This window comes from Oncorhynchus mykiss, chromosome 27 (assembly GCF_057628025.1).
Source record: "Oncorhynchus mykiss isolate SJ-2025 chromosome 27, ASM5762802v1, whole genome shotgun sequence".
NCBI classification, from domain to species: Eukaryota; Metazoa; Chordata; class Actinopteri; order Salmoniformes; family Salmonidae; genus Oncorhynchus; species Oncorhynchus mykiss.
The window spans coordinates 45,441,638-45,462,257 of record NC_143048.1 but is presented as its reverse complement, the minus strand read 5'-3'; the positions used below and the strand labels follow the sequence as shown (position 1 = coordinate 45,462,257).

At 41.5% G+C, this 20,620-nt stretch overlaps 1 protein-coding gene across 5 annotated transcripts in view; it reads left to right on the top strand.

Moving 5' to 3' along the window:
- Positions 1-20,620, top strand: part of LOC110507241 (high affinity cationic amino acid transporter 1) — a 62,921-nt gene that overhangs the window by 15,876 nt on the left and 26,425 nt on the right. The window contains exon 1 of one of the 5 annotated variants that reach the window (XM_090224110.1): positions 16,272-16,462. The exons of 3 other annotated variants lie outside the window; for them this stretch is intronic. The gene's annotated coding sequence lies outside the window, so the exon portion shown is untranslated. Of the gene's footprint in view, positions 1-16,271; positions 16,463-20,620 lie in introns of those variants that run through there. One more of the 5 variants, XM_090224108.1, reaches the window with a different exon arrangement.

Genomic DNA, 20,620 nt, shown 5'->3' with positions numbered 1-20,620 from the left:
CTCCTTCGTTTCTTCCGCCACCATCTGTTTCTTAGGTTTTTCTCCTTGTTGTGCTTCCTTCAATTGGAGTTTCAGGAGTTGTACCTGGAGGGACTGCACCTGGCTCTCAGCACCCCCTCTTTCCTTGTTGTGCTGGGTCACATGGTGGTGCACATGAGTGTTGAATTGGGTCAGAGGAAGTGCAAACAACCCTACCGTTCCTCTGAGTTTGGTTTTAACATCTCCGGGACACCCGTTGACCACCATTTCCTTCCACATGCTGAGTGTGGTATCAGTGTGATCGAATGGTTCTTCGTGGACCGATCTCCATGTGGTCTTAGCCCTGTCCAGGTATGCTGCAGGTTGCTCACCTGGGTTGATTGTAAAGGAGGATAAGGTGGCATGGTTTCTTTCTGTAGGGTATGCTCTCCGTAGAACTTCCCATAATCTGGTACGGAAGTGGTCTATGGGCAGTGTTGGGGCCCGCCATCCAAGGTCAGCTGCTGTCATGAGAGCCTCCATGGTTCCGTGGTCGGTGGCTCTTGCTAGAAGTGCTTTCATGTCTCCTAGGCAGAGTTGCAGGCCTGACGTAAGTGTCTGCAGTTGAAGTAGCCACGCTGAAGCTCCTCCATGTAGGCTAGGCATCTGTCCCATCAGTGTTGTTAAATCAGTCATTTTCCAGGGCTGGTACTCCACAGTGTGTGCATCACCTGGTGTCGGTCGCAGGGGGTACTGTCCTGCCATCTCCTGCTCTCGCTCTCTTCTATCAGCAATTCTGGAGGACCGACGGAGTGTTTCGGACCCCATTGATTCGGTAACTTTGGTTACTGTTCCTCTCATTATGCTTTCCACACGGTAGGCTCCCTCTCTGTTGTTATCTTGGTTAGCTATTAGCTTCCTGAGTTCCTTAGCTCGAGCTATTGATGATTTCAGCAGCTCCTGCATCTTAGTCACGTTTGGAGCTCCCATCGGAGCTGGGGTGAGCACCATGTCAATTTCTTCTTCGTTTTCGATATCCATGTTCTGATGACAGTCCTCCCTATCCGTCTGATAGAAGTGGTTTGAATCTAATCTTGTTTGTAAGTGTCCTCTGGTTTCAGAGGTGAGAGAGTTCACAGAGGAGCATTGCGGCCTCCGTTCCTGGGGGAGGTCTCCTGCTCCTGGAATCCCAGTTTCGAACTGTTCACATACCATATGGCCAGCCGTTATCCCCAGGGTAATTTCCCCTTTTAACTCCCCTTGGTCTATTCTCAGAACTGGAGCCTGTATTGTGGGAGGTGCCCTGGGCAGGAATGGGTTGTGTGACGGGCTCCGGTGATTTTGTCCCTTTGAGTATGGCGGGGGCTGAACTGCCTCCATTGTCAATTGTGGATATAGTGAGGGAGAAACGGCCACAGGGGGAGCCGTGGGCAAGTTCTCAGGCGGAGCTTTAACATCCCCCGACGCCACAATAGCCACGCCCATCATGTCTGGTGTGTTTTTGGGCAGCACCCTCCTACTCTCCTGTATGGCCCATGTACCTATCTTGAGCTCCCCCTCTGCTCTCTCTCTCTCTCTTGTACCTACTTTTTTGAACCTGTGTATGTTGTTTCTCTCCGCCTCACTCGCTTTTGCATGCTCTACTGCGTCCTCTAATTCTGTCTGCATATCTTGGAGTTTCCCCCCTGTAGGTGGTCCTCCGCTAAAATAACCTGCTTGTGTCCATCTTATCCGTAATCCTTTCCACACTTTCTCCACTTTCCCATACTGTTTTTTACCTCCCGCTCTATCAATCATACTCTGATCTAAATAATCATTGAATTTTAGTTTGGGCGTGGTAGCTGCAGACATTTTATCTAGTTCGTCTGATAATGTGTATAATGCGTTATTTAGGTATATTCAATCCTTACTATGTGGTGTTTATTTCTATCGTTGTATGCTTAGCCTGTCCCTGGTCGAGACAAAGGGGGTTATCAATATGTGACGCCCGCCACGTGTGTATTTCACCGGTATTTTATTTGAATTTGTTCAGCGATTCGTTTAGGTATTTTCTATAAATGATTCTGCGATTTCCTTTTGGAACAATATATCAGTGAATATATGCGGTTCTATAACAATTTTCAGAGTAATTCTAGCTCTTTAGGAAATATCGATAGAATTTCTAGACAACTAAGAGTTGTTCAGTGAATTATTTAAATACTTTCTGTAAACAATTCAGTAAATTCCTTTATGAGCTTATATCAGTAAATTCGAGCGATTCTATAGCAATTGTCAGAATAATTCTATATATTTAGGAAATATGGATAGAATAGAAAAACCCCAAAATCAGTGTGTAGCTTTTAGCGTCTGTAAAACAAAGTCTGTATTAAGCTCGGCGGCTTATTTAAATACTTTCTAGAAACAATTCAGTAAGTTCCTTTATGAACTTATATCAGTAAATTCCAGCGATTCTATAGCAATTGTCAGAATAATTTTAAACTTTAGGCAATATCAACAGGAATGGAAAAAAAAACGAAAATCAGTATTTCGGCCCGGCTGCTGTCAATCAAAATTGCACGGCCATTCGATACTAAGGTGGCTTTGTCTACCAGCACGTGTGCATAATAGCCCAGTTACGTATCCCAACCTACTCCGCGACAAACGTTTCTTTCAATTTAATTTCCCCCATCTCCAAATCATGGAATGTCAACTCTGGTTCATCTTATGTTTATTGTTTGATGTGCAATAGCCACATCATTCCCGATCTCTGTCTAGTGGAAGGCCAAACTTACATATCCTGTATCTACTCGACTACACCTCTTACAAAACCTATTAAATAATACACAGCTTTTTTAATAGGGCATTTTTCATGCAGATTCATTCAATCCAACCACACCTCCACAAGACCTATTCGATGTTATATGTATCATCTATCATTCAACTATAACCACACCTCCACAAGACCTTATTCGATAGTACAGAACGTATCAAAATAGGAAATTTTTACTTGCAGATTCGGTTCATCTATCATTAAACTATAACCACACCTCCACAAGACCTTACTTGCAGATTCGGTTCATCTATAACCACACCTCCACAAGACCTTACTTGCAGATTCGGTTCATCTATAACCACACCTCCACAAGACCTTACTTGCAGATTCGGTTCATCTATAATTCATTCATTCGTATGAAATTCTCATTGAATTTCCAACATCCATAATTGTGTCCATTACGTGTTAAAACACAGCCACTATTTAACGTCACCTCTATACACAACCCAATACATATATAATTAGGACAGTTTTCTATGCAGATTTCAGAACAAATAGGGTCCCTGGAGGAATTTAACACATTGGTCAATCACAATTCACACATTCCTATTAAAATAACTGAGTATAGGCCCATTAATAAGAATATGTATATATATTTTTTTTTTACAAAACAAGATATCTTTAATCAATGTCTTAGGTTCTTATGTAAAAAATTTGGGCACCGATTCATACTCACGCCCAGTACTTTCTGATCAAAATTTGGTTTAGACTATAATACAATATGCAGATTTCGATATAACGGGCTCTGCTCACCTTTATATAGAGCGCTCCGATCAGATTTCCTGAGGCAAGATGAATGGCTGGGGAAGTCACTCTTCCGTCTGATTTTTTAGCCGTGATCAGTCTCGTCCTCTCACACTAACTTATAATAGATCGAATTCAAGAACAACCAAACTCTGCTACCAATTTTGTTAGTGTTCAAATACTGGAGAGTTGAGACCAAATCACGGACGCTGGACAGAGTGGATTTCAGTTGTAACGAAAGACAGTTTTAATGAGTCAGAGATATCTTGTCCCGCAGTTTTACGTGCACGGACCTAGTTCACATAACTCGGCAAGGAGCCAGGTGAAAAAGAGGCCTATACAATGGTTACATACATTTTTATACATAGAATAAAGTAGGTGGAGTCTTGTCGTTTCGGTCTTCTTGACTGGTCGGAGGGTTGGAGGCGGGCCTTGCTCTAGCCAGAGCGGGCCCCATTGGTGCACAGCAAAAGTTCTTTGCTCTTGGGACCGGCCAGTTAGAGGGAGATGAGATGTGTGTTTATATAAGGAAGAGGGGGTCAGTCTTCTGGCTGGGTGTATGTGTTCTTACGACGGAATGTCTTTGTTTATATGAGCTATGTGTATGAATATTTATATAACACTACTACTGTTACTACTACTGTTACTACTACTGCTACCTCTACTACTACTAGTACTGTTACTACTACTACTACTACTGTTACTACTACTGCTACTACTACTACTACTACTACTACTACTACTGTTACTACTACTACTACTACTACTACTGTTACTACTGCTACTACTACTACTGTTACTACTACTAGTACTGGTACTACTACTACTGTTACTACTACTGTTACTACTACTGCTACCTCTACTACTACTAGTACTGTTACTACTACTACTACTACTGTTACTACTACTACTACTACTGTTACTACTACTGTTACTACTGCTACTACTACTACTACTGTTACTACTACTACTAGTAATGTTACTACTACTACTACTGTTACTACTACTACTACTGTTACTACTACTACTACTGTTACTACTGCTACTACTACTACTACTGTTACTACTACTACTGCTACCTCTACTACTACTACTGTTACTACTACTTCTACTTCTACTACTACTGTGCTACTACTGTTACTTGTACTACTGCTACTACTTCTACCGCTATTACTAGTACTGTTACTACTACTGCTACTACTACTACTAGTACTGTTACTACTACTGCTGCTACTACTACTACTACTTCTACTAGTACTGTGCTACTACTGCTACTGTTACTACTGCTACTACTACTGCTACTACTTCTACTGCTATTGCTACTGTGCTACTACTACTACTGCTGTTACTGGTACTACTACTACTACTACTACTGTTACTGTTACTACTACTACTGCTACTACTGCTACTGTTACTACTACTGCTACTACCACCACTACTACTGATGCTACTGATGCTACTACTACTGTTACTGTTACTACTACTACTGATACTACCACTGCTACTGATGCTACTACTACCAGTACTCCTACGACTACTGTTACTACCACTACCACCACTACTGCTACTGCTTCTGGGCAACAGTCATTAAACGTTACCATCCCCACTAATATTTTTAATACAATTATTACTATATAATATGTTTATTTTTTTCAACACTTCCACGCACATAAAAATATGTTTGGACAGCTGAAACAAGACGCATTTTTCTTTCTGAAAAATGCCCCTTTCGAGTTGGTAATTAAAGGTGTTTAATTGGGAGCCTATTCAGTGTCCTTTCTGTTGTTTACACTCTGTTTGTCCAGCGTGATTTGACAATGAGCGTAAGACCACAGAGTAAGACATTTTTCTAAACTCCCCAGAGCTGGGTTTGTTTCTTTGTGTTTATCAGGCCACAGCAGACTGCCCACACCCTCACAGCTCTGGGAATCTGTACAGCAGCCAAACGCCAAAATATACACTAACCACCAAGGCCATGTTCAGGAGGGTACACATGCGTCGTAAAATGTTATGGAATGGGAATGGGAAAAATCTGTCACGGATCCCTCCGGAACTTTCATTACGCACACCTGTCCCCTGTTCCCACGGATAAGTACTTGTGTAAGTGTGCCCTTCGGTTTCCATTGAGCTGTCCCGTTATTTTTACAATGTCCGTTGGTGCTTGTGAGTACCTGTGCTGTGTGATTTTGGGCTTTCGTGCCATGGTGGAGGTCGCAGACCCGTGTGTTAATCATGGGGCGGCAGGTAGCCTAGTGGTTAGAGGAGGCAGGTAGCCTAGTGGTTAGAGGAGGCAGGTAGCCTAGTGGTTAGAGGAGGCAGGTAGCCTAGTGGCTAGAGCGTTGGACTTGTAACCGAAAGGTTTCAAGATTGAATCTCCGAGCTGACAAGGTAAAAAATCTGTAATTCTGCCCCTTGAACAAGGCAGTTAACCCACTGTTCCTAGACCAGTTAACCCACTGTTCCTAGACCAGTTAACCCACTGTTCCTAGACCAGTTAACCCACTGTTCCTAGACCAGTTAACCCACTGTTCCTAGGCCGTCATTGAAAATAAGAATTTGTTCTTAACTGACTTGCCTAGTTAAATAAAATAAAAATGCGCGTGTTTTGTTATTTATTCGAGGTACTCTTTTGTTTGTTCTTCGTCCCCGTGCCTATACACGGCACGCCGTAATTTGGGCTTAATTTCTTTCTTTTTTGAACGTTTACGCATTCCTTCGTCTGTCTCCCGAATCTCCAACGGGACAAAAACATTATATTTGGTTCAGCTAGGTAGTACCTTCCTATTTCAAAAAAATGTTTTCTCGCTAGACCTACAGAGCAGCAAATTTCAATTCAGTCTGTGTGTCTCTAGAGGAATGTTCTCTCTGCACTGTTACAGGTAAAGCAGGTAACTTTACGCTTGTGTGTCCTAACAAACTGCTTGCTGACGATTGCACCAAGCTATACAGCACCCACTAAGGAACATAACACTGTTATTGAGGACCCAATAGCACAGCACTCACTATGGAACATAACACTGTTATTGAGGACCCAATAGCACAGCACCCACTAAGGAACATAACACTGTTATTGAGGACCCAATAGTACAGCACCCACTATGGAACATAACACTGTTATTGAGGACCCAATAGCACAGCACCCACTATGGAACATAACACTGTTATTGAGGACCCAATAGCACAGCACCCACTAAGGAACATAACACTGTTATTGAGGACCCAATAGCACAGCACCCACTAAGGAACATAACACTGTTATTGAGGAGCCAATAGCACAGCACTCACTAAGGAACATAACACTGTTATTGAGGAGCCAATAGCACAGCACTCACTAAGGAACATAACACTGTTATTGAGGAGCCAATAGCACAGCACTCACTAAGGAACATAACACTGTTATTGAGGAGCCAATAGTACAGCTCCCACTATGGTACATAACACTGTTATTGAGGACCCAATAGCACAGCACCCACTAAGGAACATAACACTGTTATTGAGGAGCCAATAGCACAGCACCCACTATGGAACATAACACTGTTATTGAGGACCCAATAGCACAGCACCCACTAAGGAACATAACACTGTTATTGAGGACCCAATAGCACAGCACTCACTAAGGAACATAACACTGTTATTGAGGAGCCAATAGCACAGCTCCCACTATGGTACATAACACTGTTATTGAGGACCCAATAGCACAGCACCCACTAAGGAACATAACACTGTTATTGAGGAGCCAATAGCAACACTTGTATATGAAGGTTCATCCTGAGAAGTTGGTGTTGTGACATGTACCACCTGGGCTGGGCAAGGAGTTCTTCCATGAGAGCTGAGCAAAAATAACTTGGCCCTAGTTTGTTATTCAACTAACTTAGCAGTCAACTAACTTAGCAGTCAACTAACTTAGCAATCAACTAACATAGCAATCAACTAACATAGCAATCAACTCAACTAACTTAGCAATCAACTCAACTAACTTAGCAATCAACTCAACTAACTTAGCAATCAACTCAACTAACTTAGCAATCAACTCATCTAACTTAGCAATCAACTAACTAGCAATCAACTAACTTAGCAATCAACTCAACTAACTTAGCAATCAACTCAACTAACTTAGCAATCAACTCAACTAACTTAGCAATCAACTCAACTAACTTAGCAATCAACTCAACTAACTTAGCAATCAACTCAACTAACTTAGCAATCAACTCAACTAACTTAGCAATCAACTCATCTAACTTAGCAATCAACTAACTAGCAATCAACTAACTTAGCAATCAACTCAACTAACTTAGCAATCAACTCAACTAACTTAGCAATCAACTCAACTAACTTAGCAATCAACTCAACTAACTTAGCAATCAACTAATCTAACTTAGCAATCAACTAACTAGCAATCAACTAACTTAGCAATCAACTCAACTAACTTAGCAATCAACTCAACTAACTTAGCAATCAACTCAACTAACTTAGCAATCAACTCAACTAACTTAGCAATCAACTAACTTAGCAATCAACTAACTAGCAATCAACTAACTAGCAATCAACTAACTTAGCAATCAACTCAACTAACTTAGCAATCAACTCAACTAACTTAGCAATCAACTCAACTAACTTAGCAATCAACTCATCTAACTTAGCAATCAACTAACTAGCAATCAACTAACTTAGCAATCAACTCAACTAACTTAGCAATCAACTCAACTAACTTAGCAATCAACTCAACTAACTTAGCAATCAACTCAACTAACTTAGCAATCAACTCAACTAACTTAGCAATCAACTAACTAGCAATCAACTAACTTAGCAATCAACTCAACTAACTTAGCAATCAACTCAACTAACTTAGCAATCAACTCAACTAACTTAGCAATCAACTAACTAGCAATCAACTAACTTAGCAATCAACTAACTTAGCAATCAACTCAACTAACTTAGCAATCAACTCAACTAACTTAGCAATCAACTAACTAGCAATCAACTAACTAGCAATCAACTAACTTAGCAATCAACTAACTTAGCAATCAACTCAACTAACTTAGCAATCAACTCAACTAACTTAGCAATCAACTCAACTAACTTAGCAATCAACTCAACTAACTTAGCAATCAACTAACTAGCAATCAACTAACTTAGCAATCAACTAACTTAGCAATCAACTCAACTAACTTAGCAATCAACTCAACTAACTTAGCAATCAACTCAACTAACTTAGCAATCAACTAACTAGCAATCAACTAACTTAGCAATCAACTCAACTAACTTAGCAATCAACTCAACTAACTTAGCAATCAACTCAACTAACTTAGCAATCAACTCATCTAACTTAGCAATCAACTAACTAGCAATCAACTAACTTAGCAATCAACTCAACTAACTTAGCAATCAACTCAACTAACTTAGCAATCAACTCAACTAACTTAGCAATCAACTCAACTAACTTAGCAATCAACTAACTAGCAATCAACTAACTTAGCAATCAACTAACTAGCAATCAACTAACTTAGCAATCAACTCAACTAACTTAGCAATCAACTCAACTAACTTAGCAATCAACTAACTAGCAATCAACTAACTTAGCAATCAACTCAACTAACTTAGCAATCAACTCAACTAACTTAGCAATCAACTCAACTAACTTAGCAATCAACTCATCTAACTTAGCAATCAACTAACTAGCAATCAACTAACTTAGCAATCAACTCAACTAACTTAGCAATCAACTCAACTAACTTAGCAATCAACTAACTAGCAATCAACTCAACTAACTTAGCAATCAACTCAACTAACTTAGCAATCAACTCAACTAACTTAGCAATCAACTAACTAGCAATCAACTCAACTAACTTAGCAATCAACTCAACTAACTTAGCAATCAACTCAACTAACTTAGCAATCAACTAACTAGCAATCAACTAACTTAGCAATCAACTCAACTAACTTAGCAATCAACTAACTTAGCAATCAACTAACTAGCAATCAACTAACTTAGCAATCAACTCAACTAACTTAGCAATCAACTCAACTAACTTAGCAATCAACTCATCTAACTTAGCAATCAACTAACTAGCAATCAACTAACTTAGCAATCAACTCAACTAACTTAGCAATCAACTAACTAGCAATCAACTCAACTAACTTAGCAATCAACTCAACTAACTTAGCAATCAACTCAACTAACTTAGCAATCAACTAACTAGCAATCAACTCAACTAACTTAGCAATCAACTCAACTAACTTAGCAATCAACTAACTAGCAATCAACTAACTAGCAATCAACTAACTTTTATTTTATATAATTATTTATTACAAAAAACAAGGAAGGGGTAACATTAAAGTATTAGAACATGAAGGACAAACACTACATCCCATCCCAACCCTCAGCTTCCCCCATCCCATCCCAACTCTTAGCTTCCCTCAGCCCATCCCAACCCTCAGCTTCCCTCAGCCCATCCCAACCCCCAGCTTCCCTCAGCCCATCCCATCCCAACCCTCAGCTTCCCTCAGCCCAACCCTCAGCTTCCCTCAGCCCATCCCATCCCAACCCTCAGCTTCCCTCAGCCCATCCCATCCCAACCCTCAGCTTCCCTCAGCCCAACCCTCAGCTTCCCTCAGCCCATCCCTCATCCCAACCCTCAGCTTCCCTCAGCCCAACCCTCAGCTTCCCTCAGCCCATCCCATCTATCTCTGCTGGCCACCCACTTTGTGTTTGTACTCAACACATATCTTTCAACTATGCTATGATGTTTAACGTACAATTTCAATCTATCTAATCGGATAGAATCCACAGATTGCGTGTTGAAGATAAATACTTTTACTAAGAGTATTAGTATATTAGTAATTGACTGACCCGGTCTCTCCAGATCTCCTAACAGTACTATTTCTAGGGTCAATTTTAGATCAATGTTCTACATTTACAGCTATTCCTGAACCTGAGACCAGAAACAGGCTACCTGAGGGCAATACCAAAATAAATGGTCTGTTGATTCTGTATCCTCACAACAAAATCTGCAGAGCTTCGATGATTTTATGCCCCAAATATTCAACGTTTTGTTGGTGGCAAGAATTCTATATAATAATTTTAGCTGAAAAGCACGAAGTCTTGAAGTCTTGAATCTTGTGTTGTTTTAAATATCAACTCATACCATGGAATCAAAAATCTCTTCCCAACTATTTTGCAATCTGTATGGCACAGCTATAAAACATCCTGGTCCTCAAATTAGACTGGTATACTTTCCTATTTATGCTATTTTTATTCCTCCTCCAGTTTTGATCCTTTATATTGGGCAGACAGACCAGTTCCCTGCCTCCTCCAGTTTTGGGGTAATGCTGTAATCAATTGGTTGTTCTCTTGGATTGAGCAGACCTTCCCGTACAATTCTGATAACTCCATGAAGGACATAACTCTACCATTACAATTTACATGATCATTTAAGAACAAAATACCCTTTTCAAACATCTTTCCCATAAATATGGGTATTTCATCAACCAGCACATTTGAGTTCAGCCATAATATTTGTTCTATCTTTATAGTGGGATGGAATTGAAATTGTAGCCTGCTCTGCAATGCTTGTTTGAAAAAGAGAGATACTTAGAAAAAAGTATCATTTTCAATTAATCGAAACCTGAGACATGGCAATCTGCACAAAGACAAAAAAGGCCATTTTTAAACAATGATTGAGCTTTTCTTATTAATCTACTTAAGAACCATTTAGGGTTCAAGTAAAACTTTTGAATGAGTGAAGCTTTTAGAGAGAGGTTTAGTGTTTTTATATTTAATAATCTCAACCCACCCAATTCACATTCATTATATAGATAGGCTCGTTTTATTTTGTCGGGTTTAGCTAAATATGTTTTACTCAGATGTTTTTAAACACTAATCACCAGGAGTAGGCAGCGCCATAAGTAAGTGAGTAAACTTGAGTTATGACTGAGGAGTTAATCAGGGCAAATTTTTCCATAAATATACAGTTATTTACCTCTCCATGGTTGCAGGATCTTGTCTATTTTTACAAGTTTTCTGTTGAAATTCATTGTGGAGAGCTTAAATCTTTTGTGATACGAATACCAAGTATGTCTACGTCATCAGCCCATTTTATAGGTAAGCTGCAAGGTAATGTAAAAGTTGTATTTTTTTAAAGATCCAATACGTAATATTGTACTTATCATAATTAGGTTTTAGTCCAAGAGAGTACAGAAAAGTTACCACGTTCCCAAAACTGCAAAGATATTGTCTGTGAGTGCCACAGAACTGATGTTACAGAAAAAACCCTGATAAAAATCCAACCAGGAAGTGCCGCATTTTTTTAAACCGCCTCATGCCAATGACTGCTTATATGGCTGTGAAGGAGCTAGTAGTCAGCTTACGTTTTCCACGTTTTCCCCAAGGTGTCTACAGCATTGTCACGTCTTTTTAGGCATTTCCATTGGAGAATGGCTGTAAGAGACCATATAGGGCGAGTGGTCGCATGGTGTCTCCCAGAGAAAACCTTGCGTAAAATACTGAGGTAGCCATTTTTCCAATCGTTTACTATGAGAAACCAACTGCCTCGACGGATATATTATCGAATACATGTTAAAAACACCTTGAGGATGGATCCTAAACAGTGTTTGCCGTGTTTCTGTCGATATTATGGAGCAAATTTTGAAAAAAGTTTGGTGTTATAGTTGAAGTATTTTTCGGTCGATTTCTCAGCCAAGCAGGATGAACAAACTTGACAGTTTTACCTACAAAAATATTATTTTTGGAAAAAAGGAACATTTGCTATCTAACTGGGAGTCTCCTGAGTGAAAGCATCTGAAGTTCTTCAAAGGTAAATGATTTAATTTGGTTGCTTTTCTTATTTTTGTGAAAATGTTGCCTGCTGCCAGCAGAGCCTAGCATAGCATTATGCCATGATAAACTTACACAAATGCTTGTCTAGCGTTGGCTGTAACGCATATTTAGAAAATCTGAGATGACAGTGTTGTTAACAAAAGGCTAAGCTTGTGTTTGAATATATTTATTTCATTTCATTTGCGATGTTCATGAATAGGAAAAGTTGCGTTATGGTAATGCGCTTGAGGATATGATTACGCTCCCGGATACGGGATTGCTCGTCGCTAGAGGTTAATAGCTAGCATTCCGATGGCCATAACGAATATATATGGTGACAGAGGACACCTTTGTTTTTAAGCCTTGTATTTCTAATCCTCTAACGTTGTTATTGGATCTGATTTTAATAGCATTTCGATGGCCATAACGGGTAGATATGGTGACATATTGTTTAACTCCTCTTGTCAATTCAAAACTCTCTGCGAAGTAGCCGTTATCTACTATTTTACACCTGCTATACATTATCTTTACCCATTTTATAAGATAATTACCAAAATTGAAAAAAATCCAGGCATTTATAAATAAAACCCAGTCTTACTTTATCAGATGCCTTTTCAAAATCCGCTATAAATACAATTCCTGGCTTCTTATTTTTCATGATGTTATTTTTTGTATCGTCCATGTAAAAAACCTGTCTGATCAGGATTAAAAATACCTGGTAAAGCAGTCAACTAACTAGCAATCAACTAACTAGCAATCAACTAACTAGCAATCAACTAACTAGCAATCAACTAACTAGCAATCAACTAGCCCAGCAATATATCAAAACTGATACATTGCCTGTTCTCTAGGCCAACTTGATACCCCACAGAGCAGTTAAATCACCACCTTCATTTACCCCGACTGTCTTATTGTCTTTAGCTATAGCATTCTAGAGATAAAAGTATAACCTTGGTACTATGTGTTCCTACTGATGTACAGACTGTTGTTTGTCTGTGGCAGAGTTCAGTTTTAGTGTCTCTGTGTTCTGTGCTCTTAGTCCTGGACTTAGTGTTCTGATCTATACCATGTTACTATGTCTGTTGTGTCAGTGTACTCATTAGTCCTGTGTTCGGCCTCTTTGTCTTTAGCTATAAAGTGGAAAGGGCACAGCCGTCCGGCCCCCAGGCAGCCAGGCAGGCTGAGTGTTAATATGGACAGAATCCCAGGAAAAGGAAAGGCCTCATAGCTCATGGAGCTGTCGCTTTAGTTCCCCCCCTCACTTGGCACTTTGTTTTGAGCTTGCCCAGTAGTGTCATGAGGCGAAGAAGGGCAGATTGGGGGAGAGGAGTCAGAGGGGGGGAAGGGGGAGAGGAGTCGGAGGAGGGAGAGTCGTCGGAGGGGTGGAAGGGGGAGAGGGGCGGAGGGGGGAGAGGAGTCGGAGGGGTGGAAGGGGGAGAGGGGCGGAGGGGGGAGAGGGGCGGATGTGGAGATGGGTCAGAAGGGGAGGATTGGGGAGAGGGGGATGGACAGGGTTCTGTTGTCCTTCAGAAGTTCAGAGTCCAGCTAACAGCAGTTGTTTAAGTAATATTTATTTGGGTTGTGAAGCGGGTCACACGCTAAGCTTGACTCAATGCATTACACCATTTGTTTTGTGTCACATGCCTAACAGCTGGAGGATCTATAGCCTGTTTGTAACCTTCCGTGTTTCTGGCTGCCAACCTAGTGTCAATGTCTGTGTCCCAACAAGTACCATATGTACCTAGTGCAGTGGTCACCAACAGGCACCCTATGTACCTAGTGTACTACCTAGTACCTAGTGCAGTGTTCAGCCAAGGCATCTCCAGTCGATCACCAATCCTTTCTGTAGTAAACCCAATGATGCGTTCATTTTTTTCCGCGCTGTTTGCGGTGGATGCACACAATTCAGCTGCCCTGGGCGAGAGTGATGGAGTCCTGCATCAGATGACCTGGCCTCCACAATCACCCGACCTCAACCCAATTGAGATGGTTTGGGATGAGTTGGACTACAGAGTGAAGGAAAAGCAGCCAACAAGTGCTAAGCATATGTGGGAACTCCTTCAAGGCTGTTGGAAAATCATTCCAGGTGAAGCTGGTTGAGAGAATGCCAAGAGTGTGCAAAGCTGTCATCAAGGCAACGGGTGGCTACTTTGAAAAATCTCAAATATACTTTGATGTGTTTAATACTTTTTTGGTTACAAGATAATTTTATAGGTTTGATGTCTTCACTATTATTCTGCAATGTAAAATCCTGGACTGGGTAGGTGTGTCCAAACTTTTGACTGTAAATGCTGGAAACTGATGCATGTGACCAAAGTCACCCCCACCGCCGATCCCAATTTACCCAAGTTCCCCATATGCCAGCCAGCGGCAGGTGCCCTGCTATGTGATTGGTGGAGAAGGGGGCCGGGCCCTTCCCGGGCCAACCTCTTTATTTAGCCTTACCACAGCATGTGAGGCACGAGGGCATGAGAGCCGTTTCTCTCTCTCTCTCTCTCTGTCGACACCCTGTTCCATATGTAGAGCAGTAATTTTGACAAGGGCCAATAGGAAATATCCCTTTTGGAACACTGTCCTGTTCCACTGTTCATGTCCCTTCTGCCCTTGTGAAAGAATGCTAAACGTTCAGCCCTGGAGACTTTGTCTCTCTAGGAGCTGGAATACTGGACATTGATGTGGATAACTAGTTTAGTTTAGCTGGACTTTGTTGGCCATCGAAGTCAGGTGGATTTCAGATGGACCCATTACATTGGACAATGCTTTGAGTGACACATTGTATACATTCCACTGCCAGCCCAATATTGCAGGTATATAATGTGTGAAAAGTCTATGTATTTGCTGATAGGAATGGGGAGAATACGATGGGACTATTTCACCACCCCAAATAGTACCCATTTGTGGTTTAGCCTATGGCCTCATGAGATGTCAGTTGATTGAATTGATCCTACTTTTCTGTTGAGGTGAGGTTAGATGTCATTATTTGGAAGCTTAAAGGAATTAGGATACAGATCTATCGCAAGCCCCGCTTATACCTGGTTCTAACATGTGTCCTTTGAAACCCCCGTTTATACTTGGTTCTAACATGCGTCCTTTGCCCTAATCTTGTCCACATTTGATTGTGTCCACGTTTTATAGACGGGCGAAGACGATTACAACATGCGTTGTGATCTTCCTGCCCACCTCCAGTCAGTGACCCATTTGTTATCTGGATATCTTACAAGTGTTCGCAGATCTAAGACAGTGAAACCATTTAAATCGTCGTTATATCTCCGTCTAAAAGCATCGACTTAAGGCATCAATAAGTTTCTTAAAATAAATCAATATTATTTTTGAAAGGATATCTCAAATCGTTTGCATTTACAGGAAGGTATCAGGAAATGTGGTCACATTGCGAACACGGTGGACGGATAAGAGACATTTTAACACCACGTGGAGATCCAAGTCCTAATTATCTCTCCTTTCTCCCAGTGTGTCCACGTCCCTTCACTGAGTTGAAATAAAATGACTGGTATAAGAAGTATGGTGGAAAAACCCTTCACAGTTACACTGCTTTCTGATTCATGGGAAGTAGTGAATGAGTGTACACTTCAGGAGAAATAACTATTTTTTTTGGGACTCACCCAGTGTATCTCCCTTTTCCCGTTTTAATGGTTAGCTTGTTTCAGTGAAGTGTGTGTGTGTGTGTGTGTGTGTGTGTGTGTAGTCAAGGTATCCCGACAGGAATGGGCTACTGTCGGTCAAGGAGAGGGGGGGAGAGAGAGAGAGGGATGGAGGGGAAGAGTGAGAGCGGGGGAGAGAGAGAGAGGTGTGTTCTGTCATCACAGCTGGTCGGTCATATGATGTGTCATGGTTCTATTTGTGTCCCAGCCATCTGAATGGGTTGTTACTCTCCCTCTGAATGGTGGGCTAACTCAACAGTGACACCTCTTACTCCTTCTATTTATCTGTGTCAGACAGACAGGCGGACAGAGGTGGCACACATAGACGATGCATGGAGAAAGTCGTGTTACTTTAAAATAGGACAATTGTTCAGAAGTAAAAAATTATTTGCCAGTATACGGAAAAACATTCGTTTTGGGATTGAACGTTTCCGGCAATTTATAAACGGAGCCAGACGGCTTTTCTGACATCTTGTGAGTACTTACTCGGACTTTTGTGTTCGTGTTGTATAATCTAAACGACTTACTGCTGGGCCTAACCAACCTGGGACCTGTCCAGAATGTTACAGAGCTTGCTAAAGGATTACACTGAGTATTGAGATTGTATATTGTATGTATATTCTCTTTGGTAGTCACTTGATATTAGACACAGCAGTTCTTAGATCACCCTCATGCTTTAATGGTTTCTGTATACGACATTATGACATGATCTGTTTCCCAGTGTGTCCAGCCAGAGCTCTCCACTGCAGGGAGAAGGCACACCAGGTGTCAGGTCCTCTCCATATGAGGGGTGGGAGCAGCAGGCAGGAGGAGAGCAGACCTGGCTTCAAATACTATCTGAAGTCTTTACAAATACTTTTAGCATTCGCTTAGCCTGCCTAGACCATATCAAATCAAATTCTGTGAGTCACATGTGCCGAATACAACAGGTCTAGTAGACCTTACAGTGAAATGCTGAATACAACAGGTGTAGTAGACCTTACAGTGAAATGCTGAATACAACAGGTCTAGTAGACCTTACAGTGAAATGCTAAATACAACAGGTGTAGTAGACCTTACAGTGAAATGATGAATACAACAGGTGTAGTAGACCTTACAGTGAAATGCTGAATACAACAGGTGTAGTAGACCTTATAGTGAAATGCTGAATACAACAGGTGTAGTAGACCTCACAGTGAAATGCTGAATACAACAGGTGTAGTAGACCTCACAGTGAAATGCTGAATACAACAGGTGTAGTAGACCTTACAGTGAAATGCTGAATACAACAGGTGTAGTAGACCTTACAGTGAAATGCTGAATACAACAGGTGTAGTAGACCTTACAGTGAAATGCTGAATACAACAGGTGTAGTAGACCTCACAGTGAAACGCTGAATACAACAGGTGTAGTAGACCTTACAGTGAAATGCTGAATACAACAGGTGTAGTAGACCTTACAGTGAAATGCTGAATACAACAGGTGTAGTAGACCTCACAGTGAAATGCTGAATACAACAGGTGTAGTAGACCTCACAGTGAAATGCTGAATACAACAGGTGTAGTAGACCTTACAGTGAAATGCTGAATACAACAGGTGTAGTAGACCTTACAGTGAAATGCTGAATACAACAGGTGTAGTAGACCTTACAGTGAAATGCTGAATACAACAGGTGTAGTAGACCTTACAGTGAAATGCTGAATACAACAGGTGTAGTAGACCTTACAGTGAAATGCTGAATACAACAGGTGTAGTAGACCTTACAGTGAAATGAATACAACAGGTGTAGTAGACCTTACAGTGAAATGCTGAATACAACAGGTGTAGTAGACCTCACAGTGAAATGCTGAATACAACAGGTGTAGTAGACCTTACAGTGAAATGCTGAATACAACAGGTGTAGTAGACCTTACAGTGAAATGAATACAACAGGTGTAGTAGACCTTACAGTGAAATGCTGAATACAACAGGTGTAGTAGACCTTACAGTGAAATGCTGAATACAACAGGTGTAGTAGACCTTACAGTGAAATGTACAACAGGTGTAGTAGACCTTACAGTGAAATGCTGAATACAACAGGTGTAGTAGACCTTACAGTGAAATGCTGAATACAACAGGTGTAGTAGACCTTACAGTGAACTGCTGAATACAACAGGTGTAGTAGACCTTACAGTGAAATGCTGAATACAACAGGTGTAGTAGACCTTACAGTGAAATGCTGAATACAACAGGTGTAGTAGACCTCACAGTGAAATGCTGAATACAACAGGTGTAGTAGACCTTACAGTGAAATGCTGAATACAACAGGTGTAGTAGACCTTACAGTGAAATGCTGAATACAACAGGTGTAGTAGACCTCACAGTGAAATGCTGAATACAACAGGTGTAGTAGACCTCACAGTGAAATGCTGAATACAACAGGTATAGTAGACCTTACAGTGAAATGCTGAATACAACAGGTGTAGTAGACCTTACAGTGAAATGCTGAATACAACAGGTGTAGTAGACCTTACAGTGAAATGCTGAATACAGCAGGTGTAGTAGACCTTACAGTGAAATGAATACAACAGGTGTAGTAGACCTTACAGTGAAATGCTGAATACAACAGGTGTAGTAGACCTTACAGTGAAATGCTGAATACAACAGGTGTAGTAGACCTTACAGTGAAATGCTGAATACAACAGGTGTAGTAGACCTTACAGTGAAATGAATACAACAGGTGTAGTAGACCTTACAGTGAAATGCTGAATACAACAGGTGTAGTAGACCTCACAGTGAAATGCTGAATACAACAGGTGTAGTAGACCTTACAGTGAAATGCTGAATACAACAGGTGTAGTAGACCTTACAGTGAAATGAATACAACAGGTGTAGTAGACCTTACAGTGAAATGCTGAATACAACAGGTGTAGTAGACCTTACAGTGAAATGCTGAATACAACAGGTGTAGTAGACCTTACAGTGAAATGTACAACAGGTGTAGTAGACCTTACAGTGAAATGCTGAATACAACAGGTGTAGTAGACCTTACAGTGAAATGCTGAATACAACAGGTGTAGTAGACCTTACAGTGAAATGCTAAATACAACAGGTGTAGTAGACCTTACAGTGAAATGTACAACAGGTGTAGTAGACCTTACAGTGAAATGCTTACTGACAAGACCTTAACCATCAATGCAGTTTCAAAAGTAACCGATAAGAATAAGAGATAAAAGTAACAAGTAATTAAAGAGCAGCACTAAAATAACAATAGCGAGACTATATACAGGGGGTACCGGTACAGAGTCGATGTGTGGGTGCACTGGTTAGTTGAGGTAGTATGTACATGTAGGTAGAGTTATTAAAGTGATTATGCATAGATAATAACAGAGAGTAGCAGCAGTGTAAAGGGGGGGGCAATGCAAATAGTCTGGGTGGCCACTTGATTAGGCGTTCAGGAGTCTTATGGCTTGGGGGTAGAAGCTGTTTAGAAGCCTCTTGGACCTAGACTTGGCGCTCCGGTACCGCTTGCCGTGCGGTAGCAGAGAGAACAGTCTATGACTAGGGTGGCTGGAGTCATTGACAATTTTTAGGGCCTTCCTCTGACATCGCCTGGTATAGAGGTCCTGGATGGCAGGTAGCTTGGCCCCAGTGATGTACTGGGCCGTACACACTACCCTCTGTAGTGCCTTGCGGCCGGAGGCCAAGCAGTTGTCATACCAGGCGGTGATGCAACTAGTTAGGATGCTTCGATGGTGCAGCTGTAGAACCTTTTGAGGATCTGAGGACCCATGCCAAATGTTTTCAGTCTCCTGAGGGGGAATAGGTTTTGTCGTGTCCTCTTCACGACGGTCTTGGTGTGCTTGGATCATGTTAGTTTGTTGGTGATGTTGACACCAAGGAACTTGAAGCTCTCAACCTGCTCCACTACAGCCCCATCGATGAGAATGGGGGTGTGCTCTGTCCTCCTTTTCCTGTAGTCCACAATCATCTCCTTTGTCTTGATCACGTTGAGGGAGAGGTTGTTGTACCTTCACCACACAGCCAGGACTCTAACCTCCTCCCTATAGGCTGTCTCATTGTTGTCGGTGATCAGGCCTACCACTGTTGTCATCGGAAAATGTTATGATGGTGTTGGAGTCATGCCTGGCCGTGCATGAGTGAACAGGGAGTACAGGAGGGGACTGAGCACGAACCCCTGAGGGGCCCCTGTGTTGAGGATCAGTGTGGTGGATGTGTTGTTACCTACCCTTACCACCTGTCGGGGGGCGGCCCGTCAGGAAGTCCAGGATCCAGTTGCAGAGTTTAGTCCCATGGTCCTTAGCTTAGTGATGAGCTTTGAGCCCTATGGTGTTGAACACTGAGGTGCAGTCAATGAATAGCATTCTCACAAATGTGTTCATTTTGTCCAGGTGGGAAAGGGCAGTGTGGAGTGCAATAGAGATTGCATCATCTGTGGATCTGTTGGGGCGGTATGCAAATTGGAGTGGGTCTCTGGTTTCCGGGATGGTGGTGTTGATCTGAGCCATGACCAGCCTTTCAAAGCGCTTCATGGCTACAGACTTGAGAGCCACATGTCAGTAGTCATTTAGTAAGGTTACCTTAGTGTTCTTGGGCACAGGGACTATGGTGGTCTGCTTAAAACATGTTGGTATTACAGACTCTGACAAGGAC